Source organism: Mustela lutreola, chromosome 13 (genome assembly GCF_030435805.1).
Source record: "Mustela lutreola isolate mMusLut2 chromosome 13, mMusLut2.pri, whole genome shotgun sequence".
Taxonomy (NCBI): domain Eukaryota; kingdom Metazoa; phylum Chordata; class Mammalia; order Carnivora; family Mustelidae; genus Mustela; species Mustela lutreola.
The window spans coordinates 75,567,230-75,586,296 of NC_081302.1; the positions used below are offsets into that span (position 1 = coordinate 75,567,230).

Genomic DNA, 19,067 nt, shown 5'->3' on the forward strand with positions numbered 1-19,067 from the left:
ATAATAAAGCAGCTATGATGGTACTCTTCAAAATGAAGCAGATATGTTGCAGTGGTGTACTCTGTCACATAAAATGTAAGCAGGGGCTAGGATGTGGGAAAATTGGAACCTTGGGCACTGTTGGTGAGAATGTAAAATGCAGCAGCTGTTCTAGAAAATAGTATGGTAGTTCCTCAAAATAAAAAAAATGAATTACCATATGATTTACCATATGATTCAGCAATGCTCCTTCCAGGGATATACCCAAAGAATTGAAAGCAGAGACTAGAAGAGGTATTTGTACACCCCTGTTCATAGCAACAAGATTCAAAGAAGCAAAAAGGTAAAAACAAACAAACAAACAAACAACAAAACCCCAAGGCTGAATTGACAAATGAATTAACAAAATGTAGTACATACATAGCATAGAGTAGTATCCAGGCTTTTAAAAAGGAAGGAGTTTCTGATATATGTCATAGCATGGGAAAAACTGGAAAATATTGTAAGTAAAAGAAATTGGTCACAAAAGGACAAATATTATAAGGACAAATACCGTATACCACTTACAGGAGGCACCTGGAATAGTCAGACTCATGGGGACAGAGAGTAGAAAGGTAGCGGCCCGGGGCTGGAGTGGGGAAGCGAGGGTTGTTATTTAACGGGGACAGAGTTTCAGTTTTGCAAGATGAAAAGAATTTCGGAGGTAGATGGTAGTGATGGTCGGATAACAAAGTGAATGTACTTCGTGCCATAAAACTGTACACTTGAAAATGGTTATGATGGCAAATTCTATGTTATGTATATTTTGCCACCTTTTTTTAATGTAACCAATGAATGGAAGAAGCAAAGGGATGGTTTTCATAACAAGAGCACCCACTGCATCAAGAATCAAGGGGATCCTCCCTGCCTCCTTCCCTGGCCAGGTGACCTAAGGTCTGCTAGGCATTGGGGCCTGGTCCTGCGTTAGGCGTAGGCTGTGCGTGCAGACCCTGCCCCATCAGGGACAGGAAGCCCTACCTCCCATTCTGAACATGGCCTCTGGCTCCTAAGCCAGTGGACCGCACAGAGCCTACGGGCAGGCTTCCCATCACTCCGGGTCGTCGCACAAGAGGCTCTGGACCTCCTGGCTGTTCCTCATCCCTCCGCCACCTGTTCTGCAATTCCAGCCTGGCTCTGGGAAGAATGAAAAAGCTTTCACTCAGAGCACAGGAAACAGAGCTGGAGACTAGAGGCAGACTTCTCAGTCTTCTAACAGTCTCCCGAAGTTGGCCTTAACTGTCCATCTTTCTCTTCCTTATTAGCATGGTTCATTCATCCCTGACTACAGTTTATAAACACTTATCAACACCACCTCCCGTCGGTATAGATCCCCTAGTTGGCCACCATTCTCGAAACTTGCCTTGATTCATACTTGGCTGTAACATCCAAGAGTTCAAAGACTTCTCACTTCCTTCTAAAAATCTGATTAGACTTTACACTCCCACAGGTAATAGCCTAAAAGACAGGGCACAACTGGGTTGACTGGGTTTTGCTCCAACTACGCACCTTCTCTTCTTGTGTTTTCCCTGAGAGTCTGTCGTCCAATCTGAGACTGCTTAAATGATACAAATGGGACAAAAATAGTAATTTCTGTCCCTAGACTCAAGAGAAATTCCCCCCGGGCAGTTATATTTTGAATGGCTAAAACAGCAGTAAAATAAGAATGGTTGCAATCCAGTTAATGCTATGTGGATTTCTAAAGCATTATGAGTCTCTTGAGGATCTGGAGAGAATAAGCAACTTCATGATCTTGAGCACTCCCCTCCAAAAACACATCATTCCATTTTCTTGGGTGTTCTTGAACGTCTTCCAGTAAGCTCTTACAATATTCTGAATATGGATCTCAAACACATTTTGCTAGAGTTATTCTTCACGTGGCATGTCACCCATTGCCTCCAAAACATTGCCTCCTCCTCTTCCTGGGCATAGAGCTATCCAACAAGTCTATAGATTCCGGAGTGATGGTGCAGCTTCCAGGTAGCTCCTGCTTAAAGAAACATTGCTTATCCCAGACTTAGCTTTTCTTCACATTGTACTGACCACAACAGTGATGTGGGAGTGGCCCAGCTTTGATCATTCAGACAAGTACACGGCTCTCTGAAGGACCTGACAACGAAGTAGAAGGACCGTAGATCTCTAGGTGACCTGTTGCATCAGTGCTGTCCCACTAGCCTAGATGAGCCTCACATAAAAACCTCTCTTATTAAACCATGCTATTTGGGTATTTATTATGGTGTGCTATCTTTCTTATAACATTGTTAGATTCTGTTTAGAATATTTTATTTAGGATTTTTACATCTATGCTTAAAAATGAGAACTATAATTTCCCTTCATTCTAGTGTTCTTTTCTTATTTTGATGTCATTGTTTCCACTCTTCCCATCCTCTGGAAGAATTTACATCAGATAGAATGATCTGTTTCTGGAAAATTTAGTTGAACTCATCTTTAAAATCATCTGGATCTCATGTTGCTCTTGTTGGGAAGAATTTTTACTATCGAGTAATTGGATTTATTTAATATTTTTCTTGTTAATAAATAAAAAGTGCTATTTCAATGCAGTTTTAATTTCTGTTTTTATGTTACTCAAGAGGTTGATCATCTTCTGGTATTTTGTTAATTGCAGGTTTCCTATTTCATGGTTTACCAGTTCATTGCCTTTTCCCATTGTGATCATTTAGATTAATTTTATTTTCCCTCTCACTGTGGATAGAATACCATTCCCTACCCCAACGATGTTGTGCCTGGCCATATGACTTGCTTTGCCCAACACAGTGTTAGCGGACATAACATAAGCAAAAGGCTTTATGGCTCAGTTGGGAGAGCATGCAACTCTTGATCTCAGAATCATGAGTGTGAGTCCCATGTTGGGTGTAGAGATAACTAAAAAACTAAAATAAATAAACTTCCAAAAATAAAAATAAAAATAAATACAGGATGAAACGTAAAACTTAAAAGGGGGCTTGGTGTTAATAAAAACAGAAGATGTAAACCACAACAACAACAACAAAACAAGGACTCAATTTCAAAAGGTTTTAACTGTGCTTGCTCCGACTGGCTAATAATCTTGCACTTTTATCATCATCATCATCAGAACCCGTCCTGAGAAATCATTGATCTTAGAGTGATGACAGACACTTGGAATAGACCTGTACCCCTACGGCATCCTGGAGCCAAACCCCACAAACTTGCACCCTGAAGCAGAGTCACCTAGCGTCATCCAACCTAAACCAGTCAAACCAGAGTCTGACTTAGGCTAGCAGACTTATGTGAGAATAAATGTATCATTAGCCGCTGAGTTTTAAGGGGATTTGTTATGTGGTGTTATTGCAGTAACAGCCAACTGACACATCTATTTATTGGGATGTCAGAGAATCTCTTATCAATTTTCTGTAATTATTACCTTATGTAATCTTTATATACAGTTATAATTAACTTTATATAATTACTAGTTTAATGCTATAACTATTCCCCCTGTGTTTGGTATTTTGATGGTGTTTCTTTATTTTACATAAGGAAACTCTCATTTTTAATTAAATTTGTACATCTTTTCCTCTGCTGGCTTATACTACTTTTGAACCTAAACAGTCTTTCCCAATTCCGAGATTTAATAAATAATCAATTCCATTTTCTGTTCTTCTAAAACTTAAAAGATAGATACATAATTCTGTAATCTATCTAATTCCAGATGTAATCTATCACTAATTCCAGTGAGGTATATTAATCATTCCTAGATCTTCTTATTTTTTTTCCCTTGAGTTCAATGGAATGTATCTGAGAGTCTAAAATTAATCCTATTTTGAGTTGGAAAAAATGTTCAAATTGAAAACTCATTAAGATTATAACACAGTCACCCTTTCAGCTAACACATTTGTTTTTGCCTTAAATTTTTAATTAAATTAGCATACCAATTTAACGACTCCAATTACTCTGTGCTTAACCACGCTGAAATTAAGCTTTCATTTGCTGTTCAATCCCTCTAGACAATTTAAATTCACCACAATGTTCTAATAATCCACATCACTGTTCCTTACTAACCAAAATAATTCAACGTCTTCCCCCAAATTTTTACTAGTAAATGTTGGTTGACTGATCAACAGACTGGAAGATTGTACGGCGTGACACGAACAAGACAGTGGGCCGCCTGTTTGATTAGCTTCTTGTCTGTTTCCTTTCTCAGTTAGGCCACGACCCAGATTTAATTCATTCAAAATCTTGTACCAGGTCATTTTGTATCTCTCATTCTAGGTAGTTCCTAGAGGGCCCAAATACCACCACCTAAGAGATAGGAAAGTGGGAATAAAATATATTATCCCCAGTTTCTAAACAAAGTTATTCCAGCAATGTGATAAGACAAAGAGCACTGAACTAGGGCTAAGAGGACTCGGGGTCTAAGTCCAGTTCTCCTGCGCACCCAGCTTGCGGCTGGTCACTTTATTCCTCAGGGCTGTAATTTTGCTATCCATAACTTGTAACATGCCATTGCATTACACAGTCGTTACATCCTTCCTGGTAGTCTACTGCAAAATTAATCAGGATTAGAGTCATTTCTTAGGCAGCCACGTTGCATAGCAATGAACACGGGGCTTTGGAGTCAGACAGATCTGGCACGGAGTCCAAACTGTCAGTTACTAGGTTAATAATCTTGGGTAGGTTATTGAACCCCAGGGATGCTCAGTTTTCTGTGGGAAGTCGAATGCCTCTCTTGCAAAGTTGCAGCGAACTTTAAATGAGAGGAGTCAGATGGAATTTGTGCTACAGTGTTGCATGGAAGGCCCTCAGTTGTGTTGAGGACACCCAGCCTTACACACAGGACACAGAGGGTGACCACCATGCATTTATGCTCCACATACATCTCCCCCTCCACACACACACACACACACACACACACACAGTAAAATAACTGAAGACAACAGGGGTCCACCAATTTTAACAGCGTTCTTTCTTACGGTTTTGGTACCATCATTGCCAAAAAGACAGTTTATCTTAGAAGCGGTGATTTAATGGCTAAATATTAAATTCTTGGTGTATTGCAAACATTAAAGAAATATTCCCTAGGTAGTTCTCCCTATAGCCAATGAAATGAAAAATTGCCAGATATGCCAAACTTGGAAATTGGAGTGATTTGGTCCTTTAAATTCTGAAAAATGGTACTATTAATGCGTAGGTCCATTCCAATATTTTTTAATTGTAAGGAACATTTCATACACATTAAGTAATATTACGTGATAGCACAATAAAACAGAATCACCCACGGTTCAAAATGCGGTTTCTGCTGTACTTCACATCACACACCAGGAAATTAAGGTTTTGTGATAGCTCCTTTCCAAACGAAACTCACCTACCTACAAGCATCTTACTTAGGAACTGGCTATTCAAACCTACAACAGCCTTCAAAAGCCTGGAGGGAGAACATCAATGATTATTTCAATTGTAGTTTCGAAGGGGTTTTGAATTTCTAGATTGGAAGCATTTTCTTCAAGATTTTGAGGTAGAGGTAATGCCTAGTTTGCCCAGGAGAGGGCAGCAGGACCCACAGGAACGCGGCAAGATGTTCACTGGGTTTTAAAACAAGGTCCTAGCCTAGCGGGATGACACTGTTCCTGACCAAGGAGGGCACCAGGGGTCACTGCAAAATGAAAATAGGGATCCTTTGTTCAAACACCAAGAAGAAAGCTTGTCTTTCTTCTGTAGTCTCTCTACCTGTCATGTGTTTAGTTATTTAATATCAGCTCCCTCAGGCCTAGGGATCTTCCCGCCCTTACCCCAACCTGTGACAGGCAGAGGGTGCGGTCTGACCACTACTGGCCCTTCTACCACCGGACTGGACCCCAGGTGAGGATAGCTGGGTGACCCAGCACGCAGCTTAGGGGCAAGAGGCAGCAAGAGGTAGAACCCCACATGAACAGAGGCTCTAAGCCCCTGGCACAGGTACCATTGGCCCGTGGGACTTTGCTCAAAGACCACAAACACAAAGGTAAAACTATTTAGCATTTCAAGATGACTACCAGGGAGCCTTAAAGCCAAGTGGGGGCCCCTTTGGAGTGTGTGGCCCTGTGGACTGCCCTGGCCTGGGGCACCATCCACTCTCTGAGTCCAGCCAATGCTAACCACCTAGGAACCCCTAAATCCACAGTGTGCTGTTACCTGTGTGCTTTCCAGCAAAGGGGCAACAGCTCCCCCATGATCCTTCCACCGTCAGAACAGAAACCACCACCCCTGCTCAATCTCTTGGCCTCTTCATGCCAAACCCACTGGTCTCCTTGATGTTTCTTGAACACCCCAAGCTGCCTCTCAGAAACCTTTGTCCTTAACTTCCACTCTCCCCTCCCCCGCCCCCCCCCCCCGCAGACTGTTCTTGCCCCAGACTGGGGACACCCTCCCCACTTCATGCAGAATTCAATTCAGATGTCACCTTATCATCAGGGAAGGCTTCCCAGCTAAAAGAGCAATCCCCTTCCCAGCTGGATCTGATCGCTTAACCAACTTTATTTTTCCTTAGAGCACAGTCATCAATACCTGATGTATTATATATTGTCCGACTGTAATGTCCCCAGGAGCAGGATTTCTGTGGGATTTTTGGTCCACGACTGTATCTCCAGCTGCCAGCACAGTGCCTCCCATATGCATAAACACTCAAATATTGAAATGAGAATAAATGTCTTGACAACCCACTGTCTGCTGGCAGCAACGCCCACCCATGAGACAAAAGTAAAGACCAAAGAGCAACCAGGGCAGGTCCTGCGGGTGTACCTGTCAGATCAGCAGATGGGATGGGAAAGAAGATCCCTGCACCTGTGTGCAGAGTTGCTCGGAAAGAACAATGCCGACTTTGTGTTGTACATTTGTATTTTCCCATCGCCAAATCTTGACATCTGTACGACGTCCTTGGAGAGCGACTGCTTCATTCCATTTACAGGCGAAATAAAAATAGCCCAGAGAAGTAAAGAATCTTACTTAAAGTCACACAACTCTGTAGTGGCAGAGTCAAATCTAGAGACCAGAGCCCAGAACTCTTGACTTTTATTCTTGGGCTCTTTTCCGACATCAAGCTGTCCTATACCTGAGCTTTTCATTTCTATCCCAGAGTCAAGAGGCTAGACTTGCTGCCCCCAAGAACTCTACTCATGGCCCACAGCATCTTGGGGAGCTTCCTCAGCCTGTTTGCAGAGAATGGTCAGCTTGGCCTTGGATTCAGTTCAGGGTTAACATATGAACAATTCTTTTTTTTATTTTTAAGATTTTATTTATTTATTTGACAGACAGAGATCACAAGTAGGCAGAGAGGCAGGTGGGGGGTTGGGAGGGAGCAGGCTCCCCACCAAGCAGAGAGCTCAATGCGGGGCTCAATCCCAGGACTCTGGGATCATTACCTGAGCCGAAGGAAGAGGCTTTAACACACTGAGCCACCCAGGTGGCTCAACAATCCTTCATCAGCAAGCCCAAGCATATGATGTTTCCAAGCAACTACAAATCTAATGTCAAGAGAAAATACAGGGAGTGCATTATGTGTTGTGAAATATTGCAAGAGACAGGCATAACCTAGGTTTTGTGATTCTAAGTGTTTGCTTTCTAAATGATCACTGATTTCTGGGCCCTGGGGAGGTCATTGTCTAGCCCTGAGCAGGGCACTTGTTCCAGCCCCATATACTTGAGCTAATTAGCCACAACTACATTTCACACGAGGGTTCCCTTTGTGGTGATAGTTAATATTCGGCAGGAGAATAGACACTCTTTATTCCTTTAATTGTGTTTTCCTAATTAAATTGCAAATAGTAATTGCTTCTTACTCTTGAACGAGAGATCTTAGATTTCATTATTGGGTTCCTATGCTCACACTTTATCTTAACTATTTTTAAAATCTTGACACAACTAAGTAATCAAATAAACTTTATGTCATAAACATATTTTGGATAAATGTAAAATTTCCTATTTGACAATAATCCTCACAACATGGTTATCTAATAGTGTTTGATGTATGATTATTATAAAAGGGGTAAGAATAATACTCTTCAGTGTAACTATACAAAATGAAATGTACCATACCATTATCTTTGAACCGCTGTTTCTTGTTTCCTAATCTTTAAAAGGGAAGAAATTTCGTCTATTCTTCTCTACTTAAAGAGAGATGATGTTTAATTTAACCCTCTTGGAATAAACAAAAATATTATAGAATAAATTCTGCCAAATAAAGGTATCATATTAATAATATAATTATTTACAAGGTAGCTATCTCATAACAGATCAGTAAAGATGATGAGATTTGTAGCATGTGGAATATTTAAAATGGAAGAGACCCCAAAGGTGGTCTGGCTCAAATTCATTTAATAGAGGGATAAACAAAAGTGCAGGAGTAACAGATTACACCTATTTTAAAGTTTTTCTTTGATAGACTAAGATTTTTTTGTTTTGTTGCTTTTTTATGTTCAGAGTTTTATCTAAATTTTAGTTAATGTAGGGCCACCTGGGTGGCTCAGATGGCTAAGAGTCTGCCTTCATCTCAAGTCATGATCTCAGGATCCTGGGACGACTCTCATGTCAACCCCCCACTCAGAGGGGAGTCTGCTTCTACCTCTGCCTCTCCCCACTGTTTGTGCTTGCTCGCTCGCTCTCTCTCTCTCTCTCTCTCAAATGAATAAAAAAAGTTCTAGTTAATGTATAGTGAAATATTAGTTTCAGGTGTAGGACAAGTACCCTCCTTAATGCCCAGCCCGCCCCAGCCCGCCCCCCCATCAACCCTCAATTTGTTCTCTGTAGTTAAGAATCTTACGGTTTGCCTCCCTTTCTTTTTTTTTTTCTTTCCTCTCAGTTCATCTGTTTCGTTTCTTAAATTCCACATATGAGTATAATCATATGGTATTTGTTTTTCTCTGACTGACTTACTGTGTCTTCTTTATCCACTCCTCAGTCGATGGACACGTGGGCTCTTTCTATAGTTTGGCTATTGTCGATAATGCTGCTGTAAACATCAGAGTGCAGGTGCCCCTTCAAATCCATATTTTTGTCTCCTCTGGGTAAATATCTAGTAGTACAATTGCTGGGTCGTAGGGTAGCTCAATTTCTAACTTTTGAGGCGCCTCCATACCGTTTTCCAGAGTGGCTGTGCCGGTCTGCACTCCCAATAGACTAAGATTTTATAACAAAGTACCATTAAAGAGGGAATATTATTCAACTCATTTAGAACACATCACAAGGGTGAGACAACTAACATCTTTTATAGGGGCTCCAGATTGTTACAGAAGCTTCTTTAAGTATTCTTCATAGATCAGTTTTTCCAGATCCTTTGCCATCCTGATTGCCCTTAATAAAATCTTAATTGTCAGTATCCTTCTCAAAATCCTAAATTCTCAGTCCCATTTTCACCACTACGGGGACTGTGGGGTTGGTGAACCTTTGAAACCTAGGCGGATCTAAGTAATGCAAACCGAAAGTACATCTGTTTTTGGAACCCCGGCACGAGCTAAAACCCCAGGCCTCAGCTAGGTAAACTGCTTTACAACAAGGGGTGTCTCTTCTTTTTGTCTGCACGTGTCCATCTCTCCTACTTCTGCAACAGCACCCCAGTTTCCCTTGGGGGAGTTACCATGTCATCATTGGAGAGAACCCTGGAGGGACAGTCAAGCCAGATGGCCCTCCCTCCCCTGACCAAGATGTGGGCATGTGACTCACGCTGGACCAGACAGCCACTTTCTCTCTGGCATTTTGACCAGAGCCGACTGTCTTGAGTGGGGATGCGGAAAGACACTTATGGTGTCCGAGATCCTCCAAGTGATTCTGTTATGGGAGCTCCCAAACCCTGGTTCTTCAGCCTCTCCTTTCATTCTTTGAGTATACCATGCGTTCCCAATAAAATCCTTCTTTTTGCCTTCTGTTAAAACAAAGTCGGTTTCTGTGGCGACCAACCAAGATCTCCACATAGCACCGCTGGCCTCTGGGCTACTTTCTGCTTGGTTTCCCTTTGTGATTTCTGCCCTTCATCCTCTCCCATCAGAGAAGGGACTGTGTCTGCACTGCTCACTGCCAGAGCTCCAGAACGGAGAATTGTGTCCATTACATGGGACGCTCTGAAGAAATAGATGTTAGATGCATGACTGACACACCATTCCCTAAATAATCCTGTTGTTTTGACAACTTTGTCAACATACTTTGACAAGTAGCTTGGGATATGAAACCAAAGAAAAGGATTTTTTTAAGATAGTCTGTTTCTTTATAAACACGAATTCATGAAAGAAAGGGAGGACAGAGTATTGGAGGGTCCGTGAGAGAGCGTTTAAGAGCTGGTCCTCGCTAACTAAATGCAGGTCCTGTTTTCCGCCAGATTAGCCTCAGATCTGAGCAGCTGGGCAAAGGATGGAGCAGACCTTGGGACTGAGTGGGTGGTCCAGCTCATTGCGCCTTGGAGGAACTGGGCCCCCGGGTGGGGGGGGCGAGGGGGGCAGAACTGCAGCCGTTGTGGCCACAAGCACCCTCCCCCAATCCCAACAAGCCAGGGTGAAAGTGGTTCAGCAGAAATGATCCGTATAGAAATGGCTTTGTGTTTCTGAACTTGCTTTGTAACCCAGGGTGATTTTACTATGGGCCTAAAGCCAGTCGTGGTTTAAAATGAATGAGGAGAAACAGTAAGAAAGCAAAGAGACATGATGGGATGGTGATGGCTTGCAGACCAAGATAATTAGATAAATACAGAAGATGCAGGCACAGTAAGGAGATGCTCAAAGGCTTCCCAGCCCCTGATATGATAGACACAAAACGGGAATCAGTAGCATGGCGGAGGCCTTTAAAAGGACTATCGAGAGGATAGAGAGTAAAAGCCCTATATTAAAGAAGAAGCCTCAATGAGCTCTTAGGCCTCGCAGAGGCCTCACCAGAGATGCCCATTGATAATGACTAATGTGAAGTGAATGTCTGTCGTGTCCCAGACTTGAACTATGCTGGGGAATTTGCATGCATTTTCTTATGTGCCTGCACAGTCTTCTGGAATGGATACCACCACAATCTCCCATTTTGCAAGTTGGGGAAAGTGGGGTTTAGAGAGGTGCTCAAGGCCACACAGCTAGCAAGAGTTCAAGTGGATAGAAAGAGATGCTAGTCTGGAAAAACGGATAAAAGAGAGAGGCTAGTAAGTCCATTTATCAGTCCACATTATGACTGTGAAGGAGAAATTTCTGGAAAAGATTATGCAAGGAGAAAACCAGCGTGGAGTCTAATAGGATTCAAACTGCCCAGCTTTAGTGGGGACATGGATGTGTCCTGAGCCCTCGCAAGGGGCTCATTTACCACCTCTTCCCCTCTCTGTCGGTTGCTTTCAAACCATTCCCCATCTACCCTCAACCAATAACACCTGCCATTCTTCTGTAGTGGCTTAATCTAAGAAACTGCCATGAGTTCTGTGGGTGTTTCACTAAAAAAGAACAAGAAGTGTTTACTTCAACCTGTTCTCAGAAAGCAATCATGTCTCCGAGTCTTGGAAACTTGACTTTACCCTTGACCCAGAGAAGCAAGAACAGGTCTTTGGAGTAGCCCTAAGTTTGCAGGAAGAGAGGGCATGACCCTGTAATACCAAGAAGATCCTCTAAGGAAAGAGTCTCTCAAAATGCTGTCCCTTAGAAAAAATAATTATTTTGACCCTTTCAAGTGGTTCCAGGAGGTCAAATCTATTTTCATAATAATATGATGTTCTTTTTCACTTTCAAGCTCTTGATCAACAATGTACATGGAGCAGTCCAGAGGCTACCTCCTGCGGGAAATCACAACACAAAAGCAGAGACAGATATCAGAATCTAGATATTAAGGTGATTTACAAAAAGGTAAAAAAAATTCTTTTTAGTAAGCTTTTTTGCCTTTAGAAAATATTAATTTTATGCACAAAAAAACCTGTTACTTATTTGAATATATAATGGGCTTGTTAATATTTTTTAATAAATTAATAAAAATTTTGAAACTTTCTCAGTTTTCATTTCTGGCATAGTAAATATTGACTGCCATAACCTCCACAGACAAGAGCTCTTGGGAGTGCTCTGTAACCTGTAAAGCAGATGTGATGATTTCCATGAGGGCTGGAAGCCTGAGCCCTGCTTCCATGCGTCCTGTTGTGGCTGGACCCCCATCAAGGTGAATGGATGTGGAGGCTGGAGTGTAAATCCACAAGGCTCGGGGTCACCAGTGAATGTCTGCCATGGTTATACAGTCACCAGTGGGGAGGCCCAGTGGGTACCATGGGCACCACTCCAGTCCACCTGAGCAGCCAGCTGGACTGGACATCCACATTGTACAATGGAAGCACAATCTGGGATAATGATAGCCAGTAATCTACACCTCTGAGACCATGTAAATCCTGGAATTCTGTCAGACAACTCAATACAGGAGGGTTCCATGAGTCCCAGTAATTACCAACATCGGCTATGCCACCAACCATGGAGCCAGATTTGGTGTGTCATAAGACAAAAAGCCATGTTTCGTGCACCTGAACATGATGAAACAAATCCCTACCTACTGCACACTTTCTTTCCACATTGCTGTCATCTTCCAAACTTCCTGTCTTGCTCCATCATTTATTGAAGACTCCGCGTTCTGGCTCAGTCTTCCTTTCTGCTTCTAGGCTGAGGAAATGAAACATCTTTTAGAATGACCACAAAAACCTAAGTCTTCTATTGTCTTGACCTCTTATCAGCAGCAACCTTCTCCTCGGTGGCCTTTACACTCCTTTCCTCGGCCATGACCTGGACCTTCCCATCGCCTGGACCTACCCGTCCCCTAGAATCCTAGCTCCAGCATCCATGTTATGACCACACCCTCATCCTCCTGGCTGGATGACCCAGTTATTTTCTCAGCATCAGTTCTTTCCCTTTGTCTGGCCCTCTAGCCCCTTCACCCTTCTCCCTCACCCCTATCTACCTCTCCTGTCAACACTCCCTTCCTAGCTTAGACCAACATTTCACCCTGTCAAACATCTCTTGACATTCTCAACAGGCTCACATCATCGTCTCTCCATCACAGCCACCTGATAAAACCCAAGCCCTGCATCACTCCCAACTATTGGTCTTCTTGATGCTCTTAAGCGCTGAGGAAGAAAATCACACAACCTTGCAGACTGTGGTGTCTGACCCAAACAGGGCTCACAGCCTTTCCAGCTAATTCTGCCAAGTTGCTTTCGATTGTTGATTCTTGATTCTCTGTTGATTGTTGATTCTCCTTCTCCTCTTCCACGCTGACTACCTCAATCTCCCTCTTATTTCCTCAAAGCACTAACTCCACCACTGTCCTCTTCACTCTTGGGTGATGATCTGGCCTCTCACTTTTCAAAAAAAATAAAAGATAATGGAAAGGAATCTCATAAACTTTCTGCATCACTCCCACAGACTTAGTTCCAATCATATCTACCTCCTTCCCTCAGTTACAGTAGAGAAGACCATCTCTTGTTCAAAATCCCATCTCTTCTTTCCTCACAGACACATATCTATCAGTCACCCCCTCTCTGTGCTGTATCTTCAGCTTCTATCTCCAGCAACACATAAATCTCAGTATCTGAAAATAAAGAGAAAGGAAACCTCTCCCGAGCCACACCCTCCTCCAGCCATTTTACCATATTTCCCTTTGTCACTTGTCTGTACTCCTTCTCCTCTTATACTATACTCCTAATCTGGCTGAAAGTCAGCAGATGTGTATATCAATTACAAGTCTTTATGTTCAAGTAAGAGAACTCTAACTGCCTTAGGCCAACAAGGAATCATTAAGAAAGAAATAGAGCAAAAGTCATCAAGAATCTGGATGACCAGGGTCAAAAGAAATGAAGAAACCAGGACAGCTCTAGGGGGTTGGTAGCAACAACTATTCAACAGCCTGGTCAGAGCCCCACTTTTGAAGTGAACGAACTTTGGACACATTTCCCATTCTTGTATCTCTGCTTTGAGATCCAAAGTCCCAGGAGACTACCCAGAATGCACACAATGGTGAAGGAAGTTGTCTAAAAGAAAATGAAAGTGCTATAATAAAACTATAAATATTTATTTATAAATAAAACGAAAGGATACTGGGTGGCAAAAATAAAAAGCAAATGTCCACTTCAACAATGTTCAAGTTTTTTTAGCTGACATCTTTGCAGTAGCGAACACTGCTTATTTGTGGTTAGGAGACCAAATGTGAGCTCCATGAGGACTGCATCTCCAGAATCTTGGACAGAACTTACTACATAGAATGTGCTCTCTTGTTGAATGTCGACCACTCATCCTCTTGAAATCCTTTCTTCCTTGGCTTCCATGATATCATGCTTTCCTGACTTTTCTGAGTTAGTCTCCTAGATCTGGTGTAACAAATTACCACAAACCAGGTGACTTTAAACAACAGAGATTTATTCTCTCACTGTCTGGAAGTCAGAAATCTGAAATCAAGGTTCATCAGGGTCACGCTCCCTCTGGGCCCTAGGGAAGAATCTATTCCTGGCCTCTTTCAGCTTCTGGTGGCTCCACGCTTTCCTTGGTTTGTGGCCACATCACTCCCTTCTCTTCCCCCATCTTCACATCATCTTCTCTGCATATATATAATCTCCCTCTGCCTTTATCTTATAAGGACACTTGCAATGGCATTTTTCCCTCATGCAGAAAGTCCAGAATAATCTCAGCTCAAAATCCTTAACACCCTCCTACCTCTCTGGCCATTCCTCACCCTTGTTTCCAAGCTTCTTTGCCTGGACCTGAAATTTTGGTTCTCCCCAGAATTCTGTTGAGCCCCATTCTTTCTCATTCCCCACCCACCAAGATCTCCATTACCAACTACACATTGATAATTTTTAAATCAATATCTTTAGATCAGAACTTTCTCCTGAAAACTAAACCCATATAACCAACTATTAGAAAATTCAGCTTGGATCTTGGGTGTCTCAAAGAAACTCTAAATGTAAACATCCAAAAATGAGCCCATTGTCTTCCCCCAAAACTATCCTGTTCCTGTGTTCCTGTCAGTTAATGGGACCAATTATTTAAGCCTGAACCTTGATGTCTCCCTCAGCTTCAAAACTCTCATACAGTCAGTCCTAACTCTTGGTAATTGCACCTGTGAAATATCTTTCCAATCTGCCCAGATTCCACACTATCATCTTCATTCAGGACAACCTCCTACCAATCTCTCTGGTTCTAGTCTTAGCTTATTTCAACTAATTCTATCACTATGGCCAGAACGATCTTTCCAAATCAAGAGTCTGATCCTATTACTCTCCTTGCTTAAAAGCTTTCAATGATCCCCCAGGGCAGACTGTATTTTCCAAAGACGGTTACGGTATCTTCCATCCCACATGATCATTAGTAATATCACCCTCTCCCTCATCAAGTGGTAGAAGCGACTTCCTCTCCACCTAGAACTGGGCTGGTCTGTGGGACTTGCCTGTAACCCATGGAATGCAGCCGAAGGGATGCCCCAAAATTAGAGTAGAAGGAGCTTGCAGCCACTGTTCCTGTCAGAACTGCTGACTCACAGAATCTCTACACATAACAAAACGGTCATTGTTTTAAGCCACTAAATTTAGGGTGCTTTGTTACACAGAGCTAGATAACTGAGACATCCTCCAATATCTCCAAGGTAAAATCCGAACTTACTGATCTGTCCTTCATGACTCCCCCACCTCCTCCAACTGCAGCTCTTGCCATTTGCCCACTGCAGTGCACCCTCCAACTCTACCAACCTCCAAGAATCTGTGAATTCTCTGAACAAGCCATGTGCTCCCACCTGCGAGTTTTGTATGCTTACAGCCACCCTGATCGGCTGATGCATGCCCTCGCAGTCTCTCTCTTCCATTTCCACTACAAAAGCCAGAGAGGAAAACACCTTCACCCAGCCTTCTTGGCAGCCAGAGGTGGTCATGTGTGACCCTGTCTGACTCATGGATAATGAGCCATCATCTGCGGGGAGCCTCTAGGAAGGCTTCTGCTTTCCTGATGGAAAGGATAGACATTGCTAATGATACTTCCCCATTTGTTGTGCCTTCTAACACAGAAATGACACTAGGGTGGCCACAGTGATCTTGCAATTGTGAGGAAATGCCAAGAGAATGGCAGAGACGTGCAGAGATCCTCAAGATGCAGAACCAACGCCAGCAGCTAACTATGCCAATGCCCTGTGATGTGACAAGAAATCAGCTTCCGTTGCTTCAAGTCAGTCTTAATCAGCCCCTCCTCCTTGAAACAAAAATCATTCCTAACTGACAGCATGTGATTCCTTCTGCCTGGATACTCTGCCCCTTCCCTCTATGTCTTTTCCATGCTTCCTGTCCAAGCCGAGGTTTTGGCTCCTCCAGGCAGCCTTCCCTGTCTGCACCCACACCTGATTACTGTCCCAGGAACTTCCCCACAGCATCTTGTATTTCCCTTGCTCTAGCATTTATCACATAATTTTTCTTTCTTTCTTTCTTTCTTTCTTCTTTTTTTTGTGTGTATCCCACTATGTAATAGGCTGAATTGTATCTCCCTCCCCACCCCGAATTCATATGTTGACATTCTAAGCCCTAGAACCTTAGAATGTGACTGTATTTGGAGATGGGGCCTCTAAAGAGGTATTTAAGGTTAAATGAAGTCATGTTGGTGGGCCTTAATCCAATATGACTAGTGTCCTTAAAGAAGGAGAAATTTGGACGCAGACACAGAAAAAGAAAAGAGGTTGTGAAAATGCCTTAAGAGAATGACTATCTACCAGCCAAGGAAAGAGGCTGCAGAAGAAACCAACCCTGCTGACACCTTGATCTTGGATTTCAAAATCCATGGGGAGGAAATTAATTTTTGTTATTTAAGCCACCTAGTCTGTGATATTTTATTATGGAAACCCTAGTAAACTAATAGACTGGCCAATATGGCCAAGTTGATGGGACATCACTGCCTTGATTTGACTATGTTATGTAAGACTCCATCAGAGCTGCAGAGAGTCTCCTGGCCTCTAAGACACAAACAGCCATGTTGTGGACCATCTATGGAGAAAACCAGATGACAAGGAACTACAAGGACATCTAGCAACTGAAGGTGGCCTCCAACCAAATGCGAGTAAGAAACCAGGGCCCTCAACTCTATAACCAAGAGGAAGTGAATTCTACCAATGGCCATGAAAGCCTGGAATACAATTTTGAGCTCCCAATGAGAACAATGCCTGGTTGATTCCTTGATTACAACCTTGGGGAAAAGAAGACCCCACTAAAACATGTGTGGACTCCTGACCCATGAAGAAGGTGAGATAATAAATGAGTATTAATTATGGGGCACCTGGGTGGTTCAGGTGGTTAGGCATCCAATTTTTTATTTCAGTTCAGGTCATCTCAGGGTCGTGAGATCGAGCCCAGCCTCAGGTTCAGCAATCAGTGGGGAGTCTGCTAGAGATTCTCTCTCTCCCTCTCCCTCTGCTCATGAGCTCTCTCAATCTCTCTCAAATAAATAAATAAATATTTAAAAATAAATAAATAAGTGGCTAAGTTTGTGGTAATTTGTTATGCAGCAAAGAAAATGAAAAGGTGTCTGATGATGAGATTTCCATTTCCTGGTAGGGGAGATGGGGAACTGGTGGTATCCATATGACTCCATGCTAGGAATGTTTCACTGGAAACTCAAGAATCACATCGAGACCAAGAGGAGAAAGGAGAATGAGAAATATAGTGCAACTCTCTACCACCCCAAAATATGTTTTCTTCTCAAGGTTCGATGGGTAACTAACCAGTATAATATAATTTGGGGAACACTAACAAGCTATCAGCCCCTAAATTTTTGCCCCCACCTACCTGTCCTGACTTCTAAGATATCCATCTGCAAGGCAAGGAAATCTTTATGCAATAAGAAGCATTCTGAATCCTTATTTAAAATGCACAAGCCTGGGCGCCTGGTTGGCTCAGTGGGTTAGGCCTCTGCCTTCGGCTCAGGCCATGATCTCAGGGTCCTGGGATCGAGCCCCACATTGGGCTCTCTGTTCAGCAGGGAACCTGCCTCTCCCTCTCTTTCTGCCTACTTGTGATATCTCTCTCTCTGTCAAATAAGTAAATAAAATCTAAAAAAAAAAAAAAAAAACACAAGCCTGAGCCCCAGCCCACTTCCAAATCTCAGTCTACATTTTTAACCAAGCGTATCAGCTGATGGTACCCCTAATATTTGTTTGCATCTAGGAGCTATCCTTTGAGGAACACTGCCTTATACACCTTTAGGAGACATGCACATTGCAATTGGAATGATATGGTCAGTCTCTTGGACATGTAGTTTTTTTAAAGATTTTATTTATTTATTTGAGAGAGAAAGAGAGAACACAGGTTAGGGGAGGGTCGGGCCAGAGGGAGAGGAAAGGAGAGAATCTCAAGCAGAACCACATTGAGCACAGAGCCCAACTCCAGGCTCCATCCCAGGTCCCTAAGATCATGGCCTGAGCTGAAATCAAAAGCTGGATGTTCAGCTGACTGAGTCACCCAGGCGCCCCTCTAGGACACGTAATTTATTTGAACTGTCTTGAGGAGAAAGCTACCCTCCCTACTCTGTCTCAGAGCTCATATGGGAGCTGCTTCTCGCTCTACAACGTCCCTGGTTGGGACTTACTGCCAGGTTTTCTGGCTGCCAAGGACTTCAGAGGAGTGTTGCTGATTCACTCCATCCACACTCCACCTCCTCTTGCCCTCACCTTCCCTGCTGTATGTGGATTTCAGATGTCTGACCAGTGAAGCTGAAGGACTTCCAAAGGGCAGCTGTCCCTTATGTTTCAAACTAAATACGAGAAATGCTATCAACGCCCTCTGGCAAATTGAACCAGCTTGGGCTGAAAATTGTGTAGGCACTTGCTCACAAGTTTGTTCTGCTTTTCACCCAGAAAACTTGAAACTGCTTCCTCCAAATATCATGACCTGGGATTAATCAGCATTTTGGGGAGAGTCCAAACATCTCACTGAAAGACTTTTTTCCCTTGGTTTGAGCTACTTTGTGTAATAATATATGTAGAGTCTCAGGGAAAATGATGTTTGAAAACAGTGGCAGTGAGGGGCACCTGGGTGGCTCTGTTGGTTAAACATCTGCCTTCAGGCTCAGGTCACAATCCCAGGATCCTGGGGA

At 42.9% G+C, this 19,067-nt stretch overlaps 1 long non-coding RNA gene across 1 annotated transcript in view; it reads right to left on the bottom strand.

Moving 5' to 3' along the window:
- Positions 1–8,780: 8,780 nt before the first annotated feature.
- Positions 8,781–19,067, bottom strand: part of LOC131813900 (uncharacterized) — a 33,806-nt gene continuing 23,519 nt past the window's right edge. Inside the window, exons 2-3 of the long non-coding RNA XR_009347028.1 lie at positions 12,505–12,614; positions 8,781–11,752 (exon numbers count right to left, since the gene is read on the bottom strand). This is a non-coding gene — a long non-coding RNA (uncharacterized LOC131813900). The remainder of the gene's footprint in view (positions 11,753–12,504; positions 12,615–19,067) is intronic.